Source organism: Eulemur rufifrons, unplaced genomic scaffold (genome assembly GCF_041146395.1).
Source record: "Eulemur rufifrons isolate Redbay unplaced genomic scaffold, OSU_ERuf_1 scaffold_150, whole genome shotgun sequence".
NCBI classification, from domain to species: domain Eukaryota; kingdom Metazoa; phylum Chordata; class Mammalia; order Primates; family Lemuridae; genus Eulemur; species Eulemur rufifrons.
The window spans coordinates 166,673-180,653 of NW_027182932.1; the positions used below are offsets into that span (position 1 = coordinate 166,673).

The following is a 13,981-nucleotide window of genomic DNA, read 5'->3' on the forward strand; positions in this document are numbered from 1 at the left end:
ACCTGCTCATGTTGTTATAACAGAATACTTGAGGCTGGGTTAATTTATAAATAAAAGAAGTTTATTTGGCCCATAATTCCGGTGGCTATAAAGACCAAAAGCATGGCACCAGCACCAGCTCGGCTGCCGGTAAAGGCCTCAGCTGCACTAGCACATGGAGAAACGGAAAGGCAAGCAGGCCTGTGTGAAGGGACACCAAACAGGAGAGGACCCTCACTTTACAGCACCCACTCTCCGGGAACTGATCCATTCCCACAAGGGAGAGAACGTGCTCCCTGGGGAGGGCATTAGTCTCCTCAGGAGGGATCCACCTCCCCGACCAAACACCTGCCACCAGGCCCCACCTCCCAACACTGCCTCACTAATTTTTTTGGCAGGGACAAATCACATCCAAACCACAGCAGAGAAGTCACATTAAATACACAGTATGTACAGTCCACCCTCAGGATCCCGGGGTTCTGCATCCAGGGATTCAACCAAGCATGGATAGAAAACACCTCAGGGAAAAAATTCCACAAAGTTCCAAAAAGCAAAACTTGAATTTGTCACACGAATAAAGTGATATACAGGCATCATAATGGGTATTAGAAGTAATGATTTAAAGTATATGGGAGGATGTGTGTGAGTTATATGTAATTACAATGCCATTTTATATAAGGAACTTGAGCATCTGTGGTCCTGGAACCAATTTCTCACAGATAATGAGGAATGTCTACCAAATTAAACTTTCTAAAATATAAAAAGTTCTGCAATTTAAAAACACATGTGGGCCCCAAGATTTTGAATAAGTGATTGTGGTCCTGCACCTTTATAAACTCTCCTTATGGAAAAATAATTAATAATGACTTATTGTATTTATTTTTTTAAGTCAGCCAGATCCCAAGTTGCCCATAATTGTTTATTTTATGGTTCTAGAGGTGCCAAGGGTTCAGCAGGAGTCCCTGCTAAAGGACCAATCACTGTAGATGAACACATGCTCCTTTTTTCTAGAACCCTAACTTCCGTTGATAAGAATACATTCATGGTAAGACTGTTCACATAACGTCAGTCTCATCGAGTTAACAACAAACTCCATTTGCAATGGCGTGGACTACATATTTGTTTACCACCTTAGTCCTTGTATTTGGTACTGAAAAAAAAAATCAGTGAGTAGATTGCATTGTCTGCTACCCGGCATAACTGTATTAGAGGCTTACTTGCCTAATTCACAATTCAAGATTTAGCGAGTTACTTGAGCTCTTAATATAAAGGTATGGAATGAGTGATGAGAAGGATGTATCAGGACATTTTCACATACGTTTAAGAGAAAAATCCAAAGCAAATTGGATTAAACAAGGTGTTTACTGACTCCTATAACTGACAGTGTAAAGGCATAGCACCTTCACGGAAGGCTTGAGCTAGCAGCTCAACTGAGGTGACCAGGGCATGGTTTTTCTCCACTCTGTTCCTTCAATGTTGACTTCTTATTCAACTAGCTTTCCTTTGATGGTCAGAAGATAACTGCCAGGAGGTCAATGACTACACTTTCAGGTTGAAATTCAGAAAAAAAAAGTGCCTTCATCCCAGCATTCCTAGCAAATGTCCTAAGATTCATTCTGACTGATCAGGCTTAAGTCACATGCCTGCCGTGATTGGTTTAGGTAAGACACATGATCCATTCCTACAAACCCATCAAAACTTATATGAAACAAAGCACATTAAAGTTGACCTTAGTGATTTAAATTTCTCATATTACTAAAAAATGATATTACTGCATTGAAACTGATGGGTAAAGCACATCATATAACTTTCCCTATCTTCTTAAAAAGTTACTCTCCCAGATTTTCATCACAACCTATCAAGAAAAAAATTAAAATTTTCCCTTAATGTAAATCACTTTTTGAAGGATTCAAAATGTACTACTAGATTACCTGGTAAAATCAAAACCACAAGTTTATGATTGTTCTTAACATAACTGAAAGCAACACCATAGATTTTCAAGAAGAAAAAGAGCTCCTTACCTGATACTTTTTTGAGATTATAATAACAACTTAAAAGATAGAAGAGTACAGGAATATCTTGACTTTGGCAAAAAAGAAAGAAAGAAAAAAAAAAAGAAGTGGTTTGTTTCATACAGCCTTAAAATATAAGCAACTAGATAATCCATCCTATGGCTCAAGACCCCTCTTACCATACTCACCACCACACCTCTTCTCTTGCCCCGCCCAAAACACAGGGTCCTAGGAACACAGTGGGGGATGCACACTTTAGGGAATCTTATTGTGAATGCGCACTCCAAAGCCAAACACAAATCATTCCTGAACTATGTTTCCTAATGTTCATGTCCCTCATTCTTACAATTAGCACAGAAAACACAAAGTTTATTCTCAGATTTTATAATGGAGAAGAAAGCAAAATTGCCTTTATTAGACTGAAAGCCAATACTCAAACATGTAGGAGTATTCTGGTTCTGATGGTAAAGTTGCACAAAAACAAAAGGCAAAATCCAAGCAATATGTTTTAGAGTAGAATTAACCACCTGAACATATATTACACACTAGTCATCTTAAATAAAAAGTCAAACTTCACTAATAATCCTAGAGGGAAGTAGTGTGGTTAAAGAAAAGGACGTGAATTAGAAGAAAATCTCTATTCAATTCTGTGGACTGGTTTTTCAAATACTCCACCATTCAAATAATTCAGTTCAACAAATATGCACTTAGGAATTCACTAAGAAGAGCACACTAATGTCAGACACGATAGGGATATAAACATAGCCTTTGACTTCAAACATTCCTGAACAGCATAAAACATAATCAAGTAGAAATGCCTGAGACACTAAAAGATAGGGCTTTGGGTAATCAGAAAAGGAAGAAATCAAACAAATGTGGATGATTTCTATAGCAAATAACAGAAAATCTCAAGGCAAAACTACTTAAACAATAAAGCAATTCAGGTAGGGTGGCTCCAGGCACAGTAAACGGGGCTCCAGTTCTACTTTTCTGCAATCCTGTTGGTGCTGCCCTCCGTCATGGAGGCATCGCCTTCGAGCTACTAGAAAAATGGCTACAGCAGTCCCAGAAGTCACATCTAGATAAAACCAGCCCTGGAGAGAAGAGGGACCATCTTTTTTCTTCCTTTTCTCAAATGCAAGAAAACCTTCCCCAGAAGCCTCTTGCAGATGTCTCTTTTATCTCCCATCAGCCAAAACTGTCTCTCGTATCCATTACTAGAACAGTCACTTCCAGAGGGAATGAGATCCACTACAACTAAGATTACCATGGATACCGGTAACCATCATGACCATCCCTTCAGTGTTGGCTGAGTATTTCAAGAATATTTCCGGCCTTGGAATGAAGAAGAAATAAAAAAGAAAAAACATAAGCAAAGGAAGAGATGTGCCTAACTGGAAGAAGAAAGCCAAATTCTGAAATCATACATTAAGTACATTGTAGGGATAAAGAATTCTCTTAGACTGCACTGTTGTCTTTCCCAGTGATACGAAAATTAACTTACTGTTCATCAGTAAATGCTAAGAATGCAGAAGTCATCCTATTTTTATGGAAAGGATTGAGGTTATTTAATTATCAGTGGGGACAATCAGACTTACCACTCCTCATCAGTGGAGCCACCCATTCAGCTACATCTGGGCTTAGAACATTCCATACTATGCATCCAGATGACTCTGCAGACTCACTGCCAGTAGTTCTTCCTTGAAGGTTTCTTCTCATCTGGGGAAGAGGTTTCACTCAAAAATCCACACACTCCAAACCGGCCCTATCTGCAAATGAAAGCATGCAATTAGGAGGCAAAAAGCTGCAGGGAGCAATTCCCCCTCCCCCATCTATAATTAACTGATCCATATGAAAACTGAACTCAAACATCAGACTAAGCACCATGTTTAAACTAAGCAACCTACACTTCAACACTTGTAATGAGCTTATTATATGCGGTTACCACCCTTTTCCCATCATGTAAATCTGTTGTTGCTTCCACAGTATACTGGTACAACCCTACCAAACATTGCCAGTAAGCAGAATTCGGCAGACAGATATTTTTGTTGGACCCACGCAAGGTTGGTCTCCACAGTGTGTTGTTTTTTTTTTTTTTTTTAAGACAGAGTGTCGCTTTGTTGCCCTGGCTAGAGTGAGTGCCGTGACGTCAGCCTAGCTCACAGCAACCTCAAACTCCTGGGCTCAAGCGATCCTCCTGCCTCAGCCTCCCGAGTAGCTGGGACTACAGGCATGTGCCACCATGCCCGGCTAATTTTTTCTATATATATTTTAGTTGTCCAGATAATTTCTTTCTATTTTTTTAGTAGAGACGGGGTCTCGCTCTTGCTCAGGCTGGTCTCGAACTCCTGACCTTGAGCGATCCACCCGCCTCGGCCTCCCAGAGTGCTAGGATTACAGGCGTGAGCCACCGCGCCCGGCCCACAGTGTGTTAAAGGATAGCTACCTACATTTGTAAATCAGAAGACTTCACGTGAAAAATCAACACTTCTAGCTCTCTTGAAAAATCAGAAAATCTGGCACTACTGCACCCACGTTCCCACACGGTAATAATCTGCTGGAGCTGATTAACAGTGAACCCTCTAGGTGGGGCATGGACTTCGCCGTTCTCCAAAGACAAGGCCACTCTTCCATGTTACAACCTGGCTCACGGTTACCTGCCTGGACTCCACAGGCAGCTGAGCTTCCACTCTGCTACGTATTTCTAGTAGCTCCCAGGGAACATTTTATTATTGCCAAAGCCAGGCATGTTTTTCTGCCTTGAGGATATAATATAGCATAAGGGAATAACAACATGGGCTTAGTCAGAGCACCCAAGACTTGAGTTCTAATTCTGCAAATGACTAGCTGTGGGACCTCAGGCCTGTTTTTAACCTAAAATATATTTCTTCATTTACAAGCACCCAAATAAACCTATAAGCATTTAACACAGTAGGCAAACAGGCCTAAAATCTAACCTGTCCAAGCTGAATTGATAATCTTTTTTTGTTTGTTTTTTTTAGACAGAGTCTCGCTCTGTTGCCTGGGCTAGAGTGCCATGGTGTCAGCCTAGCTCACAGCAACCTCAGACTCCTGGGCTCAAGTGATCCTCCTGCCTCAGCCTCCCGAGTAGCTGGGACTACAGCCACCATGCCCGGCTAATGTTTTGTATATATATTTTTAGTTGGCCAGATAATTTCTTTCTATTTTTTAGTAGAGACGGGGGTCTCGCTCTTGCTCAGGCTGGTCTCAAACTCCTGACCTCGAGTGATCCACCTGTCTCGGCCTTCCAAAGTGCTAGGATTACAGGTGTGAGCTACCGTGCCCAGCCTGAATCGATAATCTTAAATCCACTGCTTCCTCATTCTTCCTCATCTCACTAAATCATACCCTGATCCACACAGTTCTGCTCAAGCCACAAACATGAAATTCTTACCATATATTCTCCTTGTCCCCCAAAATCATCAGCAAGGCAATTGATTCTCCCTCCAAAATACATAACTTGAACAGACTGTTAGAATTCCAGCCATGAAAACAAATAGCAATTCCACCCTCGGAATCAAATACTTTGCTGAAATTGCCTATAAATTCAACTACTTAAATAATAGCAGCTTGAAATGTCAAAGTTCCATATTATGAAGAATATTAATATTTCATTAAAAGAAAAATGAAGACAAATATTGGGGATGCTGCACATCCCTCCTTGCAAGGTATTGCTATCACAATTCATAAGCTTACGCAATTCTTCAACTCTGAGCTGACAAGGAACTCAGAGGCTGTGCTAAATCTTATAATGAAATTGGGAAAACCAAAAGATACTGTTAGCAGAACTAAAGTGATTTTAGGAACACTGCAGGATACATGATCAATACTCAAAAACGAACTCTATTTCTGTAAAACAATTGTTCAAAGAACAATCAGAAACTGACACTGTAAAAAACGTTCATTTATAATACGAAAAATAGGAATTATGAATCAATTATCAAATGATGTGCAAAGACAAATAGAGAGATATACTATGTTCATAGCCCAGTGCAGTCAATAGTGTTAACATGTCAATTCTCCCCAATTTAAGCAATAGAGCCAGCACAATTCTACTTAAAATCCCAGCAGACTTTTTTGTAGAAATTGACACGTTGATTCTAAAGTCACATAGAAATGCAAAAAAGATAGAATAGTGAAAATAACTTTGAAAAATACCATTAGAAACCTTATACTATGTGAATTCAAGGTTTATGATAAAACTATAAAAATCAACAGTGTGGTACTAGCATGAAAAGACAAACAGGTCAATAAAACAAAATCGAGAGTACAGAAATAGACCTACATACATATGGTCAACTGATTTTCCAGAAAGGTGCAGAGCTAATCCAGTGGAGAAAGGACAGCCTTTTCTACAGATGAAGCTGGAATGACTGCATATCCATACCTCATACCACACACAAAAATTTCACTCAAAATTGATCACAGCCCTAAAGGTAAAGCCCAAAACTTTTTTTTGTTGTTTGTTTGTTTTTCAGCTCATTAAGGGGGTACAAAAGATCAGGCTATATACATTGCCCATGCCTCCCCATCCCCCCGAGTCTGAGCTTTAGTTGTGTCCATTCCCTAGACAGTGCACATCGCACTCATCATGTAGGTGTGCACTCCTCCCCTGCCCCACCCCATCCCCCCCAGTCAGAACTTCAAGCGTGTCCATTCCCCAGACAGTGCGCATCACACTCATCAAGTAGGTATACACCCATCCCTTCCCCCCAGCCCCCACCTCTGTCCGATACCCAATTGGTGTTATTCCCAAATGTGCACTTAGGGAAACCAGTTTGCTGGTGAGTACATGTGGTGCTTGTATTTCCATTCTTGGGATACTTCACTTAATAGAATGGGTTCCAGCTCACTCCAGGAGAACCAAAGAGATGCCATATCGCCATTATTTCTAATAGCTAAGTAATATTCCATGGTATACATATACCACATTTTGCTAATCCATTCATGAATCGATGGGCATTTGGGTTGTTTCCACATCCTCATATAGCCATCTAATCTTTGACAAAGCAGAAAAAAACATACTCTGGGGAAAAGATTCCTTATTTAATAAATGGTGCTGGGAAAACTGGATATCCACATGTAGAAGACTAAAACAGGACACACAGCTCTCACCCCTCACAAAAATCAAATCACAGTGGTTAACAGACTTAAACCTTAGGTCAGAAACTATTAGAATTCTAGAAGAAAACGTAGGGAAGACTCTTACAGACATTGGCCTAGGCAAAGAATTTATGAGGAAGACCCCTAAGGCAATCACAGCAGCAACAAAAATAAATAAATGGGACCTGATCAAATTAAAAAGCTTCTGCACAGCCAAAGAAACAGTCACGAGAGTAAACAGACAACCTACAGAATGGGAAAAAATTTTCGCATACTACACATCAGATAAAGGACTGATAACAAGAATCTATTTAGAACTCAGGAAAATCAGTAAGAAAAAATCGAACAACCCTATCAAAAAGTGGGCAAAGGACATGAATAGAAATTTTTCAAAAGAAGATATAAAAATGGCTGACAAACATATGAAAAAGTGTTCAACATCTCTAATCATCAGGGAAATGCAAATGAAAACCACAATGAGATATCACTTAACTCCAGTGAGAACGGCCTTTATCAAAAAGTCCCAAAACAACACATGTTGGCGTGGGTGTGGAGAGACAGGTACACTCATGCACTGCTGGTGGGACTGTAAACTAGTGCAGCCCCTGTGGAAAGCAATGTGGAGATACCTTAAACAGATTCCAGTAGACCTGCCATTCGATCCAGCAATTCCATTACTGGGCTTCTACCCAGAAGAACAAAAGTCATTCTATAAAAAAGACACCTGCACCCGAATGTTTATAGCAGCACAATTCACAATCGCAAAGATGTGGAAACAACCCAAAACTTTTAATGTAAAACTTCATAAAGAAAATATAGGGGTGGCCGGGAGCGGTGGCTCACGCCTGTCATCCCAGCACTCTGGGAGGCCGAGGCGGGCGGATCACTTGACGTCAGGAGTTCCAGATCAGCCTGAGCAAGAGAAAAGATCCCGTCTCTACTAAAAATAGAAAGAAATTAGCCGGAAAGCTAAAAACATATATAGAAAAAATTAGCCGGGCACGGTGGCGCATGCCTGTAGTCCCAGCTACTCTGGAGGCTGAGGCAGGAGGATCGCTTGAGCCCAAGAGTCTGAGGTTGCTGTGAGCGAGGCTGACGCCATGGCACTCACTCTAGCCTGGGCAACAGAGCGACTTTGTCAAAAAAACAAAACAAAACAAAACAAAAACCATATAAACAAAACTACATGTTTTTTGCCAACGTTTTTCCCTTAATCTTAGTCAAAAGGGTATGTGCCTAAATTTTACTAGATGTGAGACCAGCTTTGTCTGATGTTTCCAGATTATTCGTTCAACAAATGTTTTAATGAGCATCTACTGTATTCCAAGCCCTTTAACGTTTGCGTTTGCAAACTGCACACCACCACCGAATTCCTCTACGAAGCCTTATCATCTAAAATAATTGCAAGGTAATAAGGAATCTCAACACCGTTTCTTGCACACATTAAGTCAGTGGATTGGGGCGCTTTTTCAGCCATTAAGGCGGCATCAGGGAGCCGCTACCGACCACACCGGGGACCAAAATCCCAACCGGGAGCCACAGCCGGTGAAACCACCTGTGAGAGTAGCCCGCGCTCCTCCTCCGAGGAGGCGGCCGGGACTTTCGCTCCGAGCCCAGCGAGCTCCGCTGCGGGACCGCGGGCGGGACGCGCCGGGCGCCTCGGGCGACAGTCGGGGCTCCGGAGCCCGGGTCCCCGCCCCGCCCACCCTCACCTGGAGACCCCGGCCGTCCCCGCCCGCCCCTCGCGCCACCCTCGCGACCCCCAGACCCGCCAAGTGGGGGGAGGGGTCTGCGTTTCCGCTTTACCGCGGCGGGCGGTCTGCGCCTCAGTCGCCCGCCTGCCTGAATCCGAGCTGAGCTCGGGTCCCTTCCTCAGAGAGAAGGGACGAAACCCAAAGGGCGGGTCCTCGGGGAAGGGACCTCGCCCGAACCTGGAAACGGAGCCGCAGGCGCAGCCCGCAGCCCGCAGCCCGCAGCCCGCGCTCACCGCGGAGCCCTCGGGGACCGCGGTTCGGGGCTTCAGGCCGCAGCGCAAGGGCCCGAGAGGGCGAGGCGCGGGGCCGGCGCTGCACTCACCGTCGCCTCTGTCTCGGCCACACGCTTCCGTAGCGCCGCTCTGGGGCCGGCTCCGCGGCTCCCGCCGCCCTGATGCCCGCAGCTGCGCTCCCGGATCCCTCCGCCCCGCCCAGACTCGTGCGCGGGCGCAGCCACAGGCCTTGCGCGCTCCGAGAGCGGCGGGGGCGGGGCTTCGTTGCGCACCGCCCAGCCAGGCCCCGCCCATGGGCCCGCCCCAGCCAGGCCCCGCCTCGGGATGGGCCGGCCGGCGGGCGGTGCCACCCCCACCTTGGAGCCGCGCAGGCTGGGCGGCCGCTGCTGTGGGGAACCGACCGCCCACGGCAGGGGGTGGAGCCTGCGCGGGAGCGCGCGCGGAAGATGGCCACCGAGCCTGCGCGGGAGCGCGCGGGAGCCTCTTCCCAGCCCGGCCCGCAGGCGGCTGCGGCTCGCGCCCGCCCAGCCGCGGAGGGGCGGTTTCTGCGCGCGGTGTGGGCCGCGGCCGCGCCCTGAGGAGGAAGCGGGGTGCCGCGCTGGCGGGGGGCGAGGTGTCTGTCGGTCGCAGTTGAGACCTTGAGGTCCTGAAACTCTCGGACCACTGTTTTTTTCAATGTCACAGTCAGAATCGTTTGTCATTCACTGGCTTCAGGCCCGGCACATCCAGCTGGCATTTGCAATGGGAAAACTGTTCGTGCCCCAGACCCCTGTGACTCCTCCCCCGATCGCATACGTCCCAGAAGTCGGGACACGTGACAGTGTCCCAGTCTAGCGGCCAGTACTCCGCCAAAGGACCCGCCAAACTCTGCCTGTGGTCAAAGGACAGAGAGAGCCAGGTGCTGGTGTCAGGGCATCCTTCCAGCTGCTCAGGCCACAGACTTTGGCGTCATCCTTGGTGCCTTCACACTCTCATTTTCACTTCCAATCTGCCAAGAAAGCTCGTTGGTTCCACTTCCAAAATACATCAGACTAGTTCTCACCTGCGTTACTTCCAACATCTCAATGATACCTCAGGGACCTACTAAACCGCAGGGCCTCCCTGCCCATCATCTACTCTGTTTACTGTCAAAACAGCCGGAATCTCCTCTCACAAGGAAATGTCACTTAGCGTTGATACTTAGCCTGAGCCAGGTATTTAAAATTGCAACCGCCAGACACCAATTCTCAATCCTTCCTACCTCATTCTTTTTCTTTTCTGCCCATGACACTTCACACCTGGTAGCGATCTCTATGGTCAGCTTTCCGGATCTATGGTTAGGCATTCACAGATTCAACTAACCGCAGATCAAAAATAGTCAGGAAAAAAATTTAAATAACACAAAAAATACAGTATAACAACTATTTATATAGCATCTACATTGCATTTGGTATTGTAAGTAATCTAGAGATCATTTAAAGTATACAGGAGGATATATATAAGTTATACGCAAATATTATGCCATTTTATATAAGGGACTTGAGCATCCACAGATTTTGGTATTAGTGGGGATCTTGGAACCAATCCCCTAACGATACTGAGGTATGACTGTATTTATTTTGTATGTTTATCTTTTAGTGTCTCTCTTGTCTTGACCAGTGGAAGCTGGGATTTTTGTCTGTTTTGTTCAACTGATGTATCCCAAATGCCTAAAATAAATGAAAAATTCTTAAATTCCCTGAGAGAATAAAAAGTGTAAAGCAACAAAAAATGACCCGTTTTTTATTTTAAATTCCTCTTGCTTTCAATTTCTATCAGTTAATTTGGTCACTATTATATTCATAACACTCTCTTTACATATTTAATTTAGCCTTTAAGATTTAAAACAAAACAATTTAAAGCTACAGATTATACAGTACAGTTTGGATTTTTTTGTTTGTTTCTTTCTTTCTTTGAGACAGGGTCTTGCTCTGTCACCTGGGCTAGAGTGCAGTGGCGTCATCATAGCTCTCTGCAACCTCCAACTCCTGGGCTCCAGGGATCCTCCCGCCTCAGCCTCCCGAGTAGCTGGAACTACAGGCACACGCCACCATTCCTGGCTAATTTTTCTTTCTTGTTTTTGTCAAGACTGGGTCTCACTCTTGTCCAGGTTGGTCTCGAACTCCTGACCTCAAGCGATCCTCCTGCCTCAGCCTCCTAGAGTGCTAGGATTACAGGCAAGAGCCACCACGCCTGGCCCTGGATTTTTTAAATACACTTCATTTTTGTTTACAAAACCACTGACAGTGTTTCATCAATGCCAACTGTAGTTTGTAATTACAATAATACCAAGTAATAATTTTCCTAGAGTCAATATTATGATGTGTCTGCACTGTCCTTAAAATTGTTACCAAGTGAAATCTTATTCCAAGAAGACAGGGGTAGAAAATAGACACTGTTCCTAATTTAGTCACATGATATACATTGAAAATACTTCTAAAAGATAATGCAACTTTTACACAACAAAAGAAACTGTTTTGCACACTTACTAATCCATAACAAGTGGAAACATCAACACCAAGGACAACGGGAAGGAACATGTTGGTCTAACCACTATACTAATCAGTTGTGAGCTCACATAGCTGCCCTACTGGCCTGATTCTACAGCCTTTTACTTAGTTAAATAAATTTTCCTTTAAAATTTTTAAAACAAATAGATTTTTCTTAAAAGTATGCTATTGATTTTTTTTTTAAACTGCTTTCTAAAATTTGATACCAAATCTCAATTTAGGGGATATAGTGCATGGAGTCAGAGTCTAGAGTTCAAATCCAAACTCTGCTGTGTAATTAGCTTGTGATTCTGAGCAAAGTTCTTTCTAAACATGTTTTTCCTTCTAATTTAATGGGACGGGTGGTATTAATAGTGCCTACCTTTGAGGGTTATTGTGAGAAATCAATGAGAGAATTCAAATAAAGTTCTTAGACCTGGCCCTGGCACAGGCTAAGTGCTGGTGAATGCTGGCTATTATCATTACACAAGCATATAATTAAGCTCGTTACTCTGCATTTCTAATACTGAGAAAATGGCCCATGAAGGGCCCCAAATGGATTGACCTGAGTTCTACATCAATAGAGTATAATGTTCAATTAAATGAACAGTTTTAAAGAGGGCACTAACATTTCTTCTGCTCCCACAACGTGCCAGGCACAGTTCTAGGCAACAAAGAAAGCTGAGAGAAATAAGGCCCAGACCAACAGCTTTCTGGTTGAGTGACATACATTTATTAATAATGGATAACTACTTTCAAAGTTGTATGACCATATTTCCTGGTTTGTCAGGGACACCTCTTTTCCTGCCTTAATAATTATTCATGCCCCATTTCATTGCTTTGCTTCTGGATTTTGAGTCATAGGAAAGGCTGAGGCAGGAGGATCACTTGAGGTCAGGAGTTTAAAACCAGCTTGAGCAACATAGCAAGACCCTATCTCTACAAAAAAATAGAAAAATTAGCTGGGTGGGGTGCCACATGCCTGTAGTCACAGCTACTTGAGAGGCTAAGACAGGAGGATGGCTTCAGCCCAGGAGTTTGAGGTTGCAGGGAGCTGTGATGATGTCACTGCACTCTAGCTCAGGCAAGAGTGCAAGACCCTGTCTCAACAAAACAAAACAAAAAACAACCCACAATTGGAGTCTGTCTTCTCAAACCCTGCCACTGCTTTATCAATTAAATTTATTAAATCCTTTGTTGTCATTTAAATGATGTTCACTGTATCTTCACCAGGAGTAGATTCTATTTCAAGAAACCACTTTCTTTGCTCATTCATAAAAAGCAACTTCTCATGTGTTAAAGTTTTATCCTGAGATTGTAGCAATTCAATCACATTTTCATGTTCCACTTCTTTTTTATTTTTAATTTAGAAGGCATTCACCCATGATTTTCTAGCTTCCAGGTTGCTACTGAGAAATCTGACGGCAGTTTGTTTTATGACTCCTCCTGTCACCCACCCTGCGAGCCTTTCGCCTCCTCTTCTTACCACCAGTGTTTGACTTTCCAGGTGGATGTGCTTTGCGCTTCCTTCCACTCATATGCTGGGCATTTCATGGTCTTTTTCCATTTGCAGATGCCTATTTTTCATTGGTAGTTACTTTTCTTGAATAATTTTTTCCCTCTGTTTTCATTCTGTAACTCTTGTTATTCAGATATTGTATCACAAAGTTTTTTTCTCTTATCGCCTATGTACTACACCATATTAGCATAATGAAGGAAAAATATCACATCATCATATCAATTCTTACAGAAGGAGCTTTAAACAAAATACAACACCATTTTATTACCTAAAAATCAAACAAGCTAGGTATAGAATGCAATTTTATTAGCATGATAAAAAGCATTTATGGAAAACACACAGCGAACATTATCTCAATAGTAGGGACTGAGAGCTTTTACCGCTAAGATCAGGGACAAAGCAAAGATGCTCACTTTCACCTCTGCATGCAACATTATACGGAACAACAAATCTGGAGGTGTGACATTATGTGACGTCAAATTATACTACAAGGCTACAGGAACCCAAACACCATGGTACCGGTGTAAAAAACTGAGACTAATCCAAGGGAACAAAATAGAGAACCCAGACATAAAACCATCTACCTAGCACCAACTGATTTTTGACAAAGCAGAAAACATACACCGAGGAAAGGAAGCCCTATTCAATACATAGTGCTGGGACAATTGGATATCCATACGCAGAAGAAGGAAACAGGATCCCTCTCTCACTATATGCAAAAATCAATTCAAGATGGATTAGAGACTTAAATGAAAAGCATGAAACCACAACAATTCTAGAAAAAAAGTAGGAAAAACTTTTGAGACTTTGGCCAAGTCAAAGAATTTATGACTAAGACCCCAAAGACAAATAG

The 13,981-nt window shown here is 43.2% G+C and overlaps 1 long non-coding RNA gene across 2 annotated transcripts in view; it reads right to left on the reverse strand.

Moving 5' to 3' along the window:
- Positions 1-9,256, reverse strand: part of LOC138379727 (uncharacterized) — a 44,312-nt gene extending 35,056 nt beyond the window's left edge. Inside the window, exons 1-2 of one of the 2 annotated variants that reach the window (XR_011232289.1) lie at positions 9,192-9,256; positions 3,590-3,760 (exon numbers count right to left, since the gene is read on the reverse strand). This is a non-coding gene — a long non-coding RNA (uncharacterized lncRNA). The remainder of the gene's footprint in view (positions 1-3,589; positions 3,761-9,191) is intronic. The other variant, XR_011232291.1, reaches the window with a different exon arrangement.
- Between the last annotated feature and the right edge of the window lie 4,725 nt (positions 9,257-13,981).